Source organism: Urocitellus parryii, chromosome 12 (assembly GCF_045843805.1).
Source record: "Urocitellus parryii isolate mUroPar1 chromosome 12, mUroPar1.hap1, whole genome shotgun sequence".
In the NCBI taxonomy this organism is placed as follows: domain Eukaryota; kingdom Metazoa; phylum Chordata; class Mammalia; order Rodentia; family Sciuridae; genus Urocitellus; species Urocitellus parryii.
The window spans coordinates 44,242,046-44,259,046 of NC_135542.1; positions in this window are offsets into that span (position 1 = coordinate 44,242,046).

Below are 17,001 nucleotides of genomic sequence, written 5' to 3' on the forward strand. Positions count from 1 at the left end.
TCTATAGTTTCTTTATTCAACTTTTGTTTGGAGGATCTGTCCAATGGTGAGAGAGGTGTGTTGAAGTCACCCATAATTATTGTGTTGTGGTCTATTTGATTCTTGAACTTGAGGAGAATTTGTTTTATGAACGTTGCAGCACCATTATTTGGTGCATAAATATTGATAATTATTATGTCTTGTTGGTGAATGGTTCCTTTTAACAATATATAATGTCCTTGCTTATCCCTTTTGATTAACTTAGTCTTGAAGTCGATTTTATTCGATATGAGGATGGCCACCCCTGCTTGCTTACGAGGACCGTGTGCGTGGTATATTTTTTCCCAACCTTTCACCTTCAGCCTGTATGTCTTTTCCAATCAGATGTGTCTCCTGGAGGCAGCATATTGTTGGATTTGTTTTTTTAATCCATGTTACCAGCTTATGTCACTTTATTGGAGAGTTTAAGCCATTGACGTTTAGAGTTACTATTGATATATGGTTTGTACTTCCAGCCATGTTTGATTATTTATCTTTTATTTTTTTTAAATTTAGTTTGTTTCTCCATGATTAGCTTTCCACCCCCCGCCCTCTGTCTTTAACGAGGCACTTCCCACTGATGGTTTTGGTTATTGTTTTTCATTTCTTCCTCGTGTAGTGTTTTGCTCAAGACGCTTTGCAATGCTGGTTTTCTGGCTGCAAATTCTTTTAGCTTTTGTTTATTATGAAAGATTTTTATTTCGTTGTCATACCTTAAATTTAATTTTTCTGGATACAGAATTCTTGGTTGGCATCCATTGTCTTTCAGTGTTTGAAATGCGTTGTTCCAGGATCTTCTCGCTTTCAGCGTCTGTTGCCGCTGGTTTCAATGAAGTTATCTCCTCTGCCACGTTCTGGTAACGTCAGTTCTCTGCCATGGTGGTATCCCATGCAAATGGTGACAATTCGTTCCCTTTGCCGGGTGACCAATGCAACTGGTAGGTCCTGACTCTCTCCCAAGCCCCGGTTCAATCCTGTGGCCACTACCTATGAAGGCTCGGTTAGCATTTACCTCCATAAGCTCAGAAAGGCCGACCAGTTGTTTCAGCGGGATCGTTAGTGCTGAGTCACAGCAGTTTGGCTATGAGAAGCAGGCGAATGGGAGCTTGAATGCCTGGAAGATTTTTTTTTGACTTCGTCCGATTTCTGAGATTTTTTTTCTTTTGCTTTGTCATCTTTATATATTATCCCATAATCTTTTCTAGAATTTCTTTGGCTCATAGTTTTTAAAGACTTCCTTAAATAATATCTCCTTATAATCATAAGCAGATATTTTTCTAGGAAGCTGGCTTTCTCCATTCTGTTGATGGATCTTTTTTTCTCTTCAGATATCTTTGCTCCTATTGGAATATTTTTTATTTGTATGCTGGGGCATTTCTGGAAAATGTGGAGACAAATGCTGATGCCACCTGGGATGGATGGGCCTCTCCATCCTCTGTTTGGCCTATGGTTTCTTTTTCATCTTCTCATCAACCCTGCAATTAAGTTTCTCGGATTTCTTCCCCTTCTTTCTTTCAGTGGTATTTTTTTTTAACTTGTATGTTAACTTTTTGTTACTATGACAAAATATCTGAGAAAACAACCTAAAGAAGGAAAAAATTATTCTGACCCACAATTCTAGAAGTTTTAGACCATGGCTGGCTGATTCCACTGCTCTCGGCCTGCCATGAGAGTAGAACCTTATGGCTGAAGGGCCTGGTGAAGTGGAGCTTCTCACCACATAGTGGTCAAGAAGATGTGAGTGTGACAGAAAAGGGGGTGCAAGGGAAGGACCAGAGACAAAATCCACACCACTAGGGCCTGCCCTCAATGACCTACTTCCTCCAACTCGCCCTCACTCCTAAAGTCTTTACCATTCAGTGAACCCCCCTCAGTGAAATGATCCATGGATAAGGTTAGAACACTTAAGGTTCAATCACTTCCCCAAATCTCCATCTCTGAACATTGCTGCACTGGGGAGTAATCCTTTAACCCATGAGCCTTCGGGAGACAATCCAGATCCCAATAACACCCACTTTAAACTTCTAATGTTGCTTCAGCCATTAAAGTGTTCTCAAAAAATTCTGTGGTTCTCAGTTGTCTTTAAAGTCATTGGCAAACTTCTCAGGCACTCAAGGCCTTTAGAGATCTGCTTAGAATTTCCCTTTCCTTAATATATATCCCCTTCTATTCCTGAACATCAGATAAGGGGCTGGGCAATAATCCCTGATGATGGCAATTTGCACTTCTAAGCCCTGATGCATGCTTCATTTTCCCCCAATTTTTAATGCCCTACCTATTAAAACTTGACCCTTTGAGGACATCTACTCAAATACTGCTTTCCCATAAGTCTTTTGGATCCTTCTCTCCATTTTAAGTCGCTATCATGCTTTGTTGAGAGCATTTTATGGACAGATATCATCCTGTCTGATATAACAACTATTTGCTATTCTTTTTTCTCCAATGTCAAAATAAAATTTTCCATGAAGTAAGGATGCTGCTCTGACCCCTCTCTATTCTCTCTCCAAAGCACCGTGCATGGGACATAATAGGTATTCAGTGAACACATAATTACTCAATAGATTAATGCATAGGTAATGTTTGCATTTTCAGACATCTCTGCTTCCAGTTTCCTATGAAATGATAATAATACCTGCTCTATATTACTGGCATCTCCTTTTTGGAAGGAGAAGAAGCTATGAGGTCATGAAAACATTTGTGTACATTCTCTGTAATTTTGCAGTCATGTGTATATTTCCAGGCAGTAATTATGTTTCTCATTCCATCTTTGTATGCATATAGAATTTGAATTGAAATAATTCATCTAACAATGTTCCCTGACGAGGCATTCTGCTTTGGGTGTGCCCTGCATTTCTTCAGGAGTTACCATAAATCTCTGAGGTCTCATTCTAATTCCAAAGGAGAGAGCTACTGGTTCTCTGGAAACAGTTATCTCGGGCACAGTATGACTCATTTATTTTTTAAAAGTATTTTTGCTAGAAAGCATAGTCTTATAAAAAGTGAGCAGATCTTGCTATATTCTTAAGTGAGGCGCCAAATTGCAAGGACTCTTGCAATCAACATGATAAAATCAAATAAAGCATAGTCTTGGGCAAAGTGGCAAATGTGCTATTCTTCCAAATTACTATACCAAAAAGCCATTGTTAACAACTTGGTTTGAATTTTCCATCTTGAATCTTTATATTGATGCATTTTCTCAGTCATTTTTGCAAACACATTCACTACTCATGTATAAGGTGTTAGCGTCAGAGCAATGACTATGGCCCAGACCCTGCCCTTAGGGAGCACCTAGTCCGTAAAGGAACACAGACCAATCCAAAGGCCTTCAGAGGAGCATATGTGCTATGCTTGGAGGACTAAACTGCCAGGAAGGAGTAAGTGACACTCTACATTATTATTAGAAGTTTTGATCAAAGCTCTAGTTGTTGTCCTTGGAATTACAGCTACTTTCTTATCTATTATGAGCATCTGACTATTCTTATTACAGATTACTGTGTGGATAAAGGTTAAGTCTGTATTTTGTGTAAGATGGTATTTCAGTCTCCTACCATGTAACCTCTGTCTCGGGAATATTGTAGATTTTAAAAGGGCCGTGTGTCAGTCACCTAGACGTATAATACATCCAGTCTCCACCCTTACAAAGACTGCATAATTGCTCTAGGGTAGATGTGGCATTTTAAAAATCTGCCCCACATAATTGTTACGTGCTGTTAAAGTTGCAAATAGAATTTGTGATAGAATTGCATCTTCAGCTAGGGTTTGGAATGTCCCTATTGAAAGGGCCTTTAGGAATCATCCAGTGCAAATTCTATTTCATAGAGGAGACTGAGGATTAGATTGTGGCCCCTGTTCCTTATTAGTTACTTGTTTTACAGATTGATTTCTGTCCGGTTCCCATAATAGATGTGTTAAAGTCCTAACCTCCTGTACCTCAAGATGTGACCTCATTTGGGAACGGAGTCATTGCAGATAAAACTAGTTAAGACAGTGGGCCTCTGACCCAATATGATAGGTGTCCTTATGAAAAAGGAGAAGGTTGGACAGAGACATGGGCACAAGATTAATACCAAGTGAGATCTGAGTCATGCTAAGGAAATACCAGAAGCTTGGAGAGAAACTTGGGACAAATCCTTCCTTAGGAACTTTGGGGGAGGGCATGACCCTTTTTACCCTGATTTTAGACTTCTATCTAAACAGACAATTTCTCTGGTTTAGGCACTCAGTTTGTGGTACTTTGTTGGCGTTACTTTATCACTGTAACACGGTATGTCTAACATGAACTGAGCCCTACCCTCGTTAACATGGCTATTCAGGTTGCTACAAGTGTATGTGCACCAACTCGGCCATGGCCATGGCCAAGGCCTTCTGGTGATCAATTTTGACTTGGTGCTGATGCAGCCAGGGACAAAAGATGCTTTGATCTCTTGAGTATTTAGAAGTGCATTTTGCGGTCACTTGTAAAGCACATCTCAAAAAACAGATGAATTGTTAATATGAAATCTATATTGATTCAATGTGAGCCTTTGTGTTTGTGCACGTGTGAGCAGGTGTTGGGAATCAGTGCATGCACACAGGCCTGTGTATGAGCATGAGGAGATGAGGTAGACATCGGTCTGGTTTTCCCCTCAGATGAGAGTAGCACTAGCTGTAGGGAAGGACTGGGCTGTCGGGTGTGGCTGTCCTTGATTGGGAAGTTTCTTTCTTTGCATTTCTTGTTTGGTCAACCTCCCTTATTTCTATTTTTGTATTGCCTCAAATACTTCCACTACCCTTGGACTTGGGAGGAAGACACTGGAGGATCATTTTTCTCCCAGTTCCCCTAGGAGGGGGCTGGGATGTGTGTAGAATGGTTTTCTAAGAGTTCTAGAAGCTCCGTTGTTTAAAATGCTCTTTCTCTGTTTGCTTGTTGATATCATCATAATATTATAACTGTGCAGCTCTGATTATGGAAGAAATCTAGAGATCATTGTGACCAAAGTCAGCTGGAAAATGAGCTCTGCAAGGAAAAGTGATCTTCTCATGGCCTGAACTGAATGGAGACCCTGGGCTTGAAATTCTCCACCTGGAACATTTCCACACACAACCGTTATTGACTAAGCTGTAGTCTTCAAATGACTGAGTCTTCAGCCTCCTTTGTAAAGTGAAGACCTTATTATTTAGGTGGCTCAGCTGAATTTCTAGGTAATCTGTGTTTAAAACAGTGACTCTATCCTGGCCCCTAGAAAGGGCTCAGCATCTGATTGATGGGGTCAGATGAGGCTGGGGCACCTGGAGCAGGCACTGAGCCTATACAACCCAACAATATAAACCACTCTTTCCTCACAACCATCTCTTGAAGTGTGTGCTTATCAGCTTCTAAAATTATGCACAGCCTAAGTTGCATCAGCAGAAAGGGAAAAAGAGCAGCGTAGCAAAAACTCATCACATTTCTAGCTGCCAATCTATCCTTCAAGCTTGTTTTTTAATTTTTTTTTTTTTTTTTTTTGGTCTCACAAGGATGGGTATAGGACAGAGTTGGGACTTTCTTCTTGCAAATATTTCAGGGATTGGAGAGCTTGAGGAGGAAGGAGGAGAGAGAAAGATAGTGGAAGGTGAACTTGGAAGTCAGCCTAAGTTCTGGGAAAAGAAGTGACTCTAGGTAATTGGGATAGAGAAGGGGTTGGGGGGGGGCATTAAGGAGGCCTGGACAGTGGTTTCCCTGAAAGTAAGGGATAGGGAGGAGGCATCTCGGTCAGCTTTGGGATTCCTGTGTTGGGAAGCCAGAGCTTGCAGGATTCATTTCTAGCTACCCCTTTTCTCTCATTTCCCCCTTTCTAATTTTTGTATGAGAAAATATCACCCTGCAAGCTCCATGTTGGGCTCTCATCTTACACATGGTCTCCTTTGTCTTTACAGCATGACTCTGTTCTCCGTGTTTTAGGGCAGAAAACCAGACTTGAGAGTACAGAGGGTGCCACACCTGCCTTCCCACTTATACCTGCCCAGATGTTAAGAGGTATTCTTTGCCATGTTATGACATGAAGGTCGATTATACTCTTCCTAGACTTGATGGAAGTGAAAATAGCAATCTCAACTGCTTGTTATTTTACCAGAGAGGAATTAATCACTAACAGAAAAGACACTTGTTTCTGATGTGGCGGGCTGACCTCTGGCGTCAAGTGACCTCTAAGTCCTAGTTGCTGTAAGCAGGAATGCTGCTTACATGGCAAAAGGGGAGTCTGCAGATGTGGTTAATCCCAGATGTTAGATGAGGTGAATATTCTGGATCATCCAGGTAGGCCCCAAATGTAATTATAGGGCCCTCATAAGAGGCAGGCAGAGAGGAATTTGAGAACCAAAGCTTGATGCTACCATGTGGCTCCGAATATAGAGCAAGGAAGGACCTGCAGTCCAACTCACGCAAGGAATGTAGCTGTGGAAGTTGGAAAAGGCGTAGAATCCATCTTGCCCCTATGCTCCCTGAAGGTGGAGGAGCAGCTGTCTAGTTGGATGGCTATGGACAATCCCCAACTGCTCTAATTCTTAGTTTTTCTGGGTGGCAAATTCAAAATAATAAAGCCCAAGTTTGTCTCTGTCCATGGTTTTTGTCAGGCCCAATGATCCCCCTGGTTGCTAGCAAGCTGGGAGGGGTCAGTGATGGCTCTGATGTCTGCGTATGAGTGGCAGGGAAAATTCAGGTTAGCCTGAATCTCCAAAGCTGCTTAATATCAGGAGTTGCTAAAGGGGGAGTTAAGATGAAAAGTGTCAACCAGGGGGAGAGGCTTGTAGGGGACAGTCCCTCTCTGTCTTACAAGGGGAACACTGCCCATTGTTTTTTTCCTTCTTTACAAAGACTGACTTGGTGGGGTAAAGGATGGGAAGGAGGTGCCATCCCCAACCTCATGAGCAGCAGCATGGCCATGCGATGCCCTTGAGACTTCCTGTTCATGATTGTATGTCCGCGGAGGTGGGATTCGAACCCTGAGTTACCTCCCTCCAGGTGGCCTTTCTCTTCTGCTGTTCTGTGTGGCTCCACACAGAAAGGGACACACAGTTAGAGCTGGAGCAAAAGTTTCCTACATCTCAATTGAAAGCCCTTTCTACCTTCTACCTCTTTTGAAAAAGAGAAAAGAAATGAAACAAAAGAAGAAAAAGAAAAACATTATTTGCATGTTACCTTGCTTATCTGTATCAGTACATTATTTAGTTCAGTCTAACAGCAATGCCCTCAATTGTTGGCATCCAGCAAATACTCAAGTGTCTTGAAAGGAAAAACTTCAGCCTCTCTAAAGATAGATTTTTAAAGCATCCGAGAGAGACAACAGTGATGTGAATCGGTGAGTGCCCTTTTGTGCTGCAGAGGGCTTTACTTCCCTCTGCAATAAGTCTTTGAGCTCAGGTTTTATTTTCAACCTGCCACAGGAAAACACTGAGGTTTAGTGGGGCTAGGGAATTGTCCACAGCCACCTGATTTGGACTGTGGTTCTCAGCTTTCAGGAAGCACCAGAATTGCCTGGGAGACTTGTTAAAACACAGATAGGTGGCTCCCTCCCCTGGAGATCTTGATTCTATGTTTGGGATGAGGCCAAAGAATTTGCATGGCAAGCAAATTCCCAGGTCCTGTTGCTGCTTGTTTGGGCACCGTGCTTTCAGAACTTCTGAGCTTGAGTGTTTTTAAGAAGGATGTGAAACCAGAGCCATTGGAATCCTAATATTGCTGTCTCAGGTTTCCCTTTCTGGAACCAGCTTCAGGTTTTCATGAAGCCTGGATTCTCTTGGACAAAACTGCACATGAGCAGCACTTTCTGGGGATAAGGCTGTCCTGACCACCCTGGACGAGATTCCCAGCCCCTCAACAGGGTCTGACTGCAGCCAAGAGAGACGAGTGACAATGACCGAGTTCCACTGAAAAGTACAACAGCTACCAAGAATTGGAGACCCTCTCCATTCCTAAACTCCCCATTTATTTATTGTAAATAAAACAGGTTTCTGTTCACTTTTAACTCTGCCCTCCCATAAATTTATTGTTTACCATAATCAAATGGAATTACAGAACCTTTGAGATCACAACCTTATTTCCATAGATCATTAGGTACATAGTTTAAAAGCTGGGCTTTCTTGGAGGCAAATCCAACCCCGTTTAATTTTGACATCACTGCATGGTGATGGGTGTCATTTGGGTTTATATCTGATTCAACATCTCTTTTATTTACTTCTAGCTCTGTTATCAACATGATACAGGGTTATTGCCTAAAATCTGGAGAATACAATGACTTAGGATGAAGAATTTTTTTCATAATTCGAATACACACAGCAACTCCTTTTCCCTCTTTATATAATTTCCTTTAGACTTCCTTTTATGACCTTTTATTTAAACATACACACAGTTTCACATAAACACGTCAATGGCATGACACCATATGCACATCATTTTATTGTTTTTAGCACGGTGTTTTTTGGGAACTCTGCCAGCTTCTCCTCCTCCTCTCATTTCTGCTTCTCTATTTCCACTCTTCCCCCAGGCAATCAACTTAGACAAATGTGTGTGTGGGAGGGTTTCCTCCAGCCCCGTGTAACTGTGCAACACACAGAGTTTAGTCTCCTTCCATGCATGTTATCAGTATTTCATTGCATCCACGTGTTGTGATTTGCTGAGCTGTTACTCTGCTCTAGGATGTTTTTGTTTGCTCAGTTTTCACTGTTGATAAAGCTCTTCCCATAAACATCTGTGCATCTTTAAGCATGTCTTTTAGATAGAATCTCCAAAGTGAAATTCCTGGGTTAACTGCATGAGCATTTCTAAGGCTCTTCACCATGGACATATTAGTTTTCAGAAAGGTTTTAAAAATTTGTTGTCCCACCAGAAGAGGTGAGAGGACAAGTGCATTTAGAAGTAGGACTTTAGATTCATTGGACTGAGATGTTTGAAAGAGTTGCTCCTATGGCCAAGCTCCAGGCTCCGTTCACTGCCTGCCAAGCAAGGAGACCACCAGCATGACAATTTCAATGGATAATCCTGGGACCAGGTTGCATTTTTCCCCCTTTGTCACTGGGAATGGAACCCAGAGCCTCACACATGCTAGGCAAGCATTGTCCCCTCAAGCTATACCTCCATACCTCAATGTTTTTCATGAGACTACCCCTCATTTTCTACTCATTTTCGAGTTGCCTACTGTGTCATCTCTGTTTCTTAGACATATTTTGAATCCAGCAACAATTTGTTGGCCAACAATCTATCTGGGCTTCATTCTACTTGGTTTCTTGCATCTTTTGAACTACCACTTCTAAGTCAGCAGCCCTCAGCTTCAGGGGATTTGCAGGTGAGTGTCTCCTGGAGACATGCACGCCCAACAGTATGGTGGAAAGACTTGCCCTGAAAGGACTGTAATGTGTGCTACAGAGATCAGGTGCAGTAAGAGTTCAGAGCAGGACAGCTTGTGGTCTGCCATTAATAGGAAGAAATTTGTGACAGAAATTTGAACTGGTCTTATGGAAGGGAGAAAGGATTTGTAGCTGTGGATGGAGAGGGTGCCCCAAGGTCTTGGATGTGAAATGGCTGCAAACATCTATAGATATGATGTCAGGGACTATCTACAGTAAAAGCTAGAACCTGGTGAGAAATCAGAGGAAGGAAAGACCAGCCACACTAAAAGTCCAACACAGACTAAAGCCATGAACATGAGGTGGCCCAGTTCTCTGCACAGTTGGGTACATTTAAAAAAAAAAAATCTGGAGTTCCACACAGCAGTGGCAGAGATGGTGGCTGCTTGGTGTTCTCTAGACACTGGGTTTTCAGGTAAGAATGGAAGAACAGTGGGGTGGGGACTTCCAGGTCTTGGTACAGAAGTGTTTGAACTGATATGTCACTGGTCCTAGGCTGAACAGGTAGACAGGTGGAAAAGGTGAGTGTTGATGAATTTGGAGAGAAAGGAAGACATTTAGGAAAGTGCTACCCAATAAAAACATGGTATAACTCACAAATGCAAAGGCACGAAACAATAGTTACCCCTTATCTGCAGTTTCACTCTATGAATTTAGTTACCCATGATCAACTGCGGCTAGTATGGTACATTAAGATATCTGGGGGAGAGAGGGAGAATGGGGGAGAGAGAAAGATTCTATATCTATATATCTATAGATATATAAATATTCTCTCTCTATATAAAACTTTTAGTATAATATCATTCTATTTTATTTCTTGTTATTTATATAGACGTTATCACAGGTATGTGTATAGGAAAAAAATAGACATACACACACACACTCTCTTACATCTAAATCCTATATAGGAGTGTGTATATATAAGGTTTGGTACTATCTGTAGCTTCAGGCCCTGGGAGTTTAGAGTATTGCCTATGAAAAAATGGGAACAACTATATTTTCAAACTTTCTGCAACACTTCAAAAGAGATAGGGTTCAATAATTTCAATAGAATGTTTTATTTAACCAGTATATAAAATATTCCAGTTTTAATGTGTGGTTGATGTAAGTTGGTTAATCAGATCTTTTCTATCCTTCTGAGTTTTCCCACACAGAAGCTGGTGTTTTTTATACCCAGAGCACATCTCATTTCAACTGGTCAGATGTTAAGTTCTCGGTGGCCACATGTGGTGAGTGGCTGCTGCATCGCACGGTGTGTTCCTAGAGATGATGCTGATACTGGAGAGGTGAAGTGAGAAGAAAGCGGGTTAGATAGACTGAGAGTTTGTGACTGGAAACTGGGGGAATTTAGGGTCGGAGGCCAAGTGCCTGGCTGTTGACCTTGCAGCAGGCTGAGTGTGGGTCTGGAAGTGAATGAAGATTCTTGGACCTGAGTGGGCTGAGACACACAGCAGCCAAGGTTCTGACACAAGTGTTGGAAAAGCGAGGAAGCCTGGGGTCTGGCACTTACAGGAGCTGAGATGGAAGCCCCTGGTAAGCATGGAGGAGGATTTATGCCAGGGGTCAGAAGATCTACCTCCCTTGGGCAAACTGAGCTCACTGTTTTTCTAAAGTTTAGCAAAACACTGCTATTCCTGTCCTGTGGGGCGTTGTCTATAACAGCTTTTGCTATAGGAACAGAGTTGAGCAGTCGGGACCAAGATCACATGCTTCTGAAAACCCCAAATAGTCAAGTTACCGTTTGTCATGCCTTGGCCTGAATGAGTCTTAGAGAGGAAGGGTGCTTCCATAGTATAGAGAAGTAAAATTCCAGGGAAGTGCTGAAAATGGGTCTGGCTGTAGGGATTTTGCCTTGAATTTATGACTATTTCAGTCTTCAGAAGGCAGCCACACTGTTAAAACTCAACTCCCCGGAGATCTTAAGAATGACTAACTTCCGGCACTGCAGTGTCTTTCCCAATAGGTCCTCCAGTCTCTGCAGATGCTGATACCCATAGGGGCTGCCAACGTGCTTTATAAATGCAATCATGATGCTGCTATTTGTACAGCTTGACACAGTGACTCCCAAACCTTGTGGAACATTTCCACTAGGGAATGTTGCTTATTTCTATCTAGAATAGAGGAAAGTTTCACTCACTTGTCTTTGTATTTTACATGCAATTAAAGTCTACTATGGAAATCTTGTTTTCTTGATAACATGTGATGCATTGCAAGAAAGATCTCCTTTGGAAGAGACAAAATCCTACTACTACTTATATAACTCCTCTCAGTAGGATGTTGTGCATTAGAGTAGACAGGACAGTGAACTGGGAAACATTAGACCCAGGACTTATTTTTAGCTTTGCTTCAATTTTGGTGCCTTTATATTCTAATTCTCATTTATAACAACAATGACAATAAAGTGCTACCGTGTGTTGATCGATAATAATAGTTACTGTTTTCTAAGCATCAGCAGAGCTTAGTGACTATGGACTCTGATGGCCTGAGTTTGAATCCTGACACGTTTTTCATCTAGCTTATGACCCCTCATCTCTGGAAATTTTATTTCACTGAAAATCTCTGCGCCTTCTTTTCCTTATTTATAAAATGCGGATACACTACCAAGTCAAATGAATTAATATTTATGATGTACTTGGAACACTGCCTGGCACATAGGACGTGCTATTTTAGAGTTTGTCAATAAATAAATAAAATAAAATACCAGGTCCTTAAAATCTACCACAATTCCCACAGTTTCTTATACGCTGGTAGGCTTAATCCTTTCTGTATGTCAACTTTTAACATGAATGGTAATGTTGTAAGGAAATTCCCAGTGTTCCGAATTTAAACGCGTGCAGAGAGGTTCGACAGTTGAATATCATATAGCTAAGAAACAAAGGAGCCAAAATGACTCCCAATCTTCTGGTGCCAAGTCTTTGCCAGAAGCTATAGTTTGGACATGAGATGTCTCCTGAAAAGTTCCTGTGTTAGGAATGTTCAAAGGTGAAGAGAATAGTTTATGAGAACTGCAACCTCATCAGTGGAATAACCACCTGATGGATTAATAATATGGACTACCAGGTGGTAACCTTAGGCAGGTGCAGTGTGGCTAGAGGAAGCTGGTCACTGTGGGTATGGCCTTGTGCTGTATCTTGTGCCCATCTTCTCTCGCTCTCTCTGCTTCCTTGTTGCCTTAAACTGAACAGCTTTCCTCCGGCACATTCTTTTACAATGCTGTTCCGCCTCACTTCAGGCCCAGGGCAACGGGGCTGGCTGACCATAGGCTGAGGCCTCTGAACCACAAGCACCAAATAAACTTTTCCTCCTCTAAGTTTCTCACCAGATATTTTTTGGTTGCAGCAAAGAAAAGCTGGCTAATGCATCCAATCTGAAGCCCTGGATAGAATCCTATTGCCAAATGCAAATTTTGGGGGTGGGGTAACCAGGGATTGAACTCGGGGACACTTGACCATTGATTCAAATCCCCAGCCCTATTTTATATTTTATTTAGAGACGGGGTCTCACTGAGATGCTTAGCACCTCACTTGTGCTGAGGCTGACTTTGAACTCGCCGTCCTCCCATCTCAGTCTCCAGAAGTGCTGGGGTTATAGGCATGTGCCACTGTACCTGGTAACTTATTGGATTTAATGTGGACCCTTCCCTTGGCTACATGACTTTCTATGGAGCCTTATGCAAATAGCCCAATGGTTCCCTTCTTTAGGTGCCTCATGTAGATGAGAAATTACACTAACTACCCATACAAGGGGTGGAATAAATATCTATCAATTTTAGCCTGTTCTGGTTCTGTTTTCTCATCTCTGGAAATTTTATTTTGGGTTCTTTCCTACCTAGTTCATATGATTTGGATGCAGTTGATGCCACCAGCCTGGCTCAGGTTTGGGACATTTGACCTGCCCCAGATCTATAAGAATATAACATCACCTGGTTGGAGGAATTGCTTCAGAATGAGTCTATGCAAATATTTTTGGATGAGGATCTTTTCTATAAAAATCTTAATTAACATTTTATTCAAAAGTTAATGAGCTCATGTCAGACAGAATGACTTATGAAATTTTAGGATTATGAGTAGACAAGAGGTACTTGGGGATTTTGTCACTGTCCCTCAGTACAGGTGGAGATTCTTCATCATGCCAGGCACCATGCATATCTGTTCAAGTCCAGGAGCTAGCTCTTCAAGTTCTTTGTCAAGTGTGCCATTCCAGGCTGATTTCATATCTTGTAACCTTGAGAGAAAGTTAGTAATGTGCTGTTAGTCACCATGCTGTAGCTGTTCGGAAGCTTCTTGTGTTGAAGTAATTTAGAATTTCTTATCTCTAGTTCTAACACCATTTATTTAAGGCTGGTTCCACCATTACTCATGATGCTGTATCATCCATCCCTTGTGCTCTTCCTGAGCCCTGGCTTTCAGCCACTCTCTCAAAGGTTGTTACTGTGTGCTGTTGATCAATGCAAGCGTCTCCCAGAAAATAAAAAGTAACGTGAATAATCATTTGATTTCAGGTCATGTTAGATTTGCTGTTTGGAATTTTATAACTAAATGCATGATGATACATCTTCCAACCATGTGTTTGTTATTCCCTTTCTAGACTAAGATATCTTTCCATGTTGTCCTTACCCTTGCCTTCCACACACCACTACCACTGGAAAGGACAGGTGAGAGGACTACGGGAAGAACAAGAAAGGAATCTATTCATTTAAGGAATCACTACTGTCTCTCATTCAACCTGACTTGAGGGGCCAACCAGGAGAGCACAATGTGACTACATTGATCAGAGGCAAGAAGGGACGTTGATTAAAGGGCCAATTGGCGTTGTGGAACAATAGTCTAGACAACCTACAGAAACGAACAAATGTGTGACCACCCACAGGACTGCCTGCCATGTGCTATGGAGCCTGTCCAGGGAATGGGGTGTTCCTCTGATACCAGGTTCAGGAAGCACAGGTATCGCCACTTATCTTGAATGTTGTGGGTGATGCAGCATGACAGAAGTGCAGCTGTGTGCAAGTTATTGCACCAGCTGTGACTGGTACAGTCATGTGTGTCTCCAGCCAAAGGGTGGGCCATTGATAAGTTAACATCCTGAAACCATCCCTCACTGTATGTGAGTGAGAGCCCTCTAAAATCAGGCCGATCTCATGAAAGACGTATTGCACCTGCTGGTGAAATCATCTGCCAGTCAAGTCTGATCCCCTCAATCAGAGCCAGGTCATAGGGTTCCAGTGAGACCTCATAGGCTCAAGTCTTGGTGCTCCCGAGGGCATCTGGTTGTCCTCAACATGAAGTTGAGCAGGGTCATCAAATATTTTCTGTATAGGGCCAAGAGTTTAGTCTCTTAGGTCAATATTGCTATGACAATTATTCAACACTGTCAATGTAGAACTGAAAGAGCCATAGACAATAGTAAATAGGAGTGTGGCTGTATTCCAAAAAAAAAAAAAAAATTACAAGTAGATGGTGGTGCTTGGCCTCTACCACATGGTTATCCAGCTCTTGGAGAATGCTTTGAAGAGGAGACATGGGATTTAGTACTACTAGGTTTATGATAGAAACAAAGGATAAAGAGAACAGAAAGAAAAAACGACACTTTTCATAAGGTGTAGAACACAGAAAAGTGTATAAAAGATAGAAAACAGCATAGAACACACGAGAAGAAAAGGATGTGGAAAGGGCAAGTACCTTGATGTGGTTGGAGCAGAGAAAACACTATAGGGAATGGCTAAAGGGCTTGCTGGGGCAGAGGTTTTCTTTGGAGGATTAAATGAGAAAATAGACTTGAAAAGTTTTGCAAATGATGCAATTATCAGCATACTGGTTACTGATTTAAAGACCTCAAATACTGTGCTAATGCAGTTCTATTTTTATTTATTTTTTCCCCTATAGGTCTTAGAGAACCACCGTAAATATTTTTTTGGCCTGGAGTTAGATGGTAGGATTTGTTTTAGAAAGGTCATCTAATATTGAGTGGAAGGCTGCCTAGAGGGGCTGAGGTGAGGGGGAGGCTGATGAAGGGGCTGTTAAAGGAAGAGGGGTGAAAAGTGGTGAGAACCTGCACCAGAGTAGGGGTCACGGAGCTGGAAAGAGGGTGAAAGTTAAAGAGATGGGCAAGCAAGTTGGAAGCATTTAATCGATTTTTGGCTGTGGGCAGAGAGGAGGTGAGAGATGTTTCACTGAGGAAAGTTCTTACACAGTTTATTAGGTGGATTCTAATGCTACATGTTAAGAGGAAAACTCAGCCTGTGCACAGCTGTTCCCTGGGCCCTGATCTGTAATTGTGCACACACCTGGAACACAGGGAACTGAGTGGAATTTGGGGTTGACTGTAGCAGATCCCTAGTAAGACAGCAGGTAGAGACGGGAAGTATGAGATGAGGCTGGGCTTTCTGATAATTATTTCCTGTCCTGGTTTGCTAGCTGGTCAGGAGAGGTCTCCAACCAGGCTACACTAATTTTATGCAGTTCAACATTTCTGGCTCTGCTACTAGATAGGGCCTTGTTCCTTTCTAAGACCCTGGTAAGGGTGTTTATGTTGGTCAAGACAAGGTATACAAATTATAATTCCACCATCTATTGTCTCCCTTTGTGATGTGGTGGCAGTGGGATTAGATCCAGATGGAGATGGACTGGCCAGCTTTCTGCTTTCCGGATCACATAGGTCCTCTTCCACTAGCTGTAGCATGGGGGTGAAGGGCCAGTGGCCTGGGTTCTAATCTCACTCTGTTAAGCATCTTCAGCAAGTGGTTGCATTCCTTGTCTTCAGTTCTCTTGAGTGCAAAGTCACCTTCTTTCATAGACTTATCATGAGGCCTAAATGAGTAACGTGTGAAGCACTTGAAACCACGCCTGGCACATACAAGCACTGTGTAAGTACATAGCAGGCACTACAGCAGCTGGAGAGGCTTCAGACTCGCCATGACTTGACTTTTCCTTCCGCCGTCTCTTTGCTGGGTGGTCACTGGTATCCACCTAACATTTGGTCAGTGGAGTACAGCCAAGAGAAGAGACGTTGGAAGCCTGTGGGTGATGGGGGGTGACATTTGGATCTCTAATTCTCCATCTTGATGGGATTAGTTTTGTTATTTCTGCAGAATCAGTACAGTCTTTCAAGCGACTTTTGACACTTTTTATTATTTCAAGAAGTTAATAAATTTCATTTAAACAAAGAGAAAGGATGCAGTGAGTCAGCTCAGGGCTGGAATGGAGGCACAAGGCAAGCTGAGGTTGTGTTGTTACTTTTAGGGTTGATGGGCTTCACAAGCAGGAGTGGAGAGATTTCAAAACAAATGAGGGGTGAAAATGCAACTCTGGTTTAGTGTTTTCTGAAATCCTTTCTTTTGAGATAAAGACCGGAGCCTGGTTAGAAAGGCAGTATGGACAGTCTCCCTAGACATGAAGAATAGCTTGTGCTGTTCCTAATAGTGGGGTGTGTGTTCCCATGCACACTCTATAACTTTTAAAAATATTCCATGTAATCTAGGCACCAAATAAACTTACATGTCACTCAAGCCCCTAACATCTGATTTTGGTCTTATCCAAAACAAATGAAGGGAAATTTTGTTCAGGAAGGGGAGGCTTGATGACCTCTGTAGGGGTGTGGAGGTCTTACGGATGGGGAGACACCCTT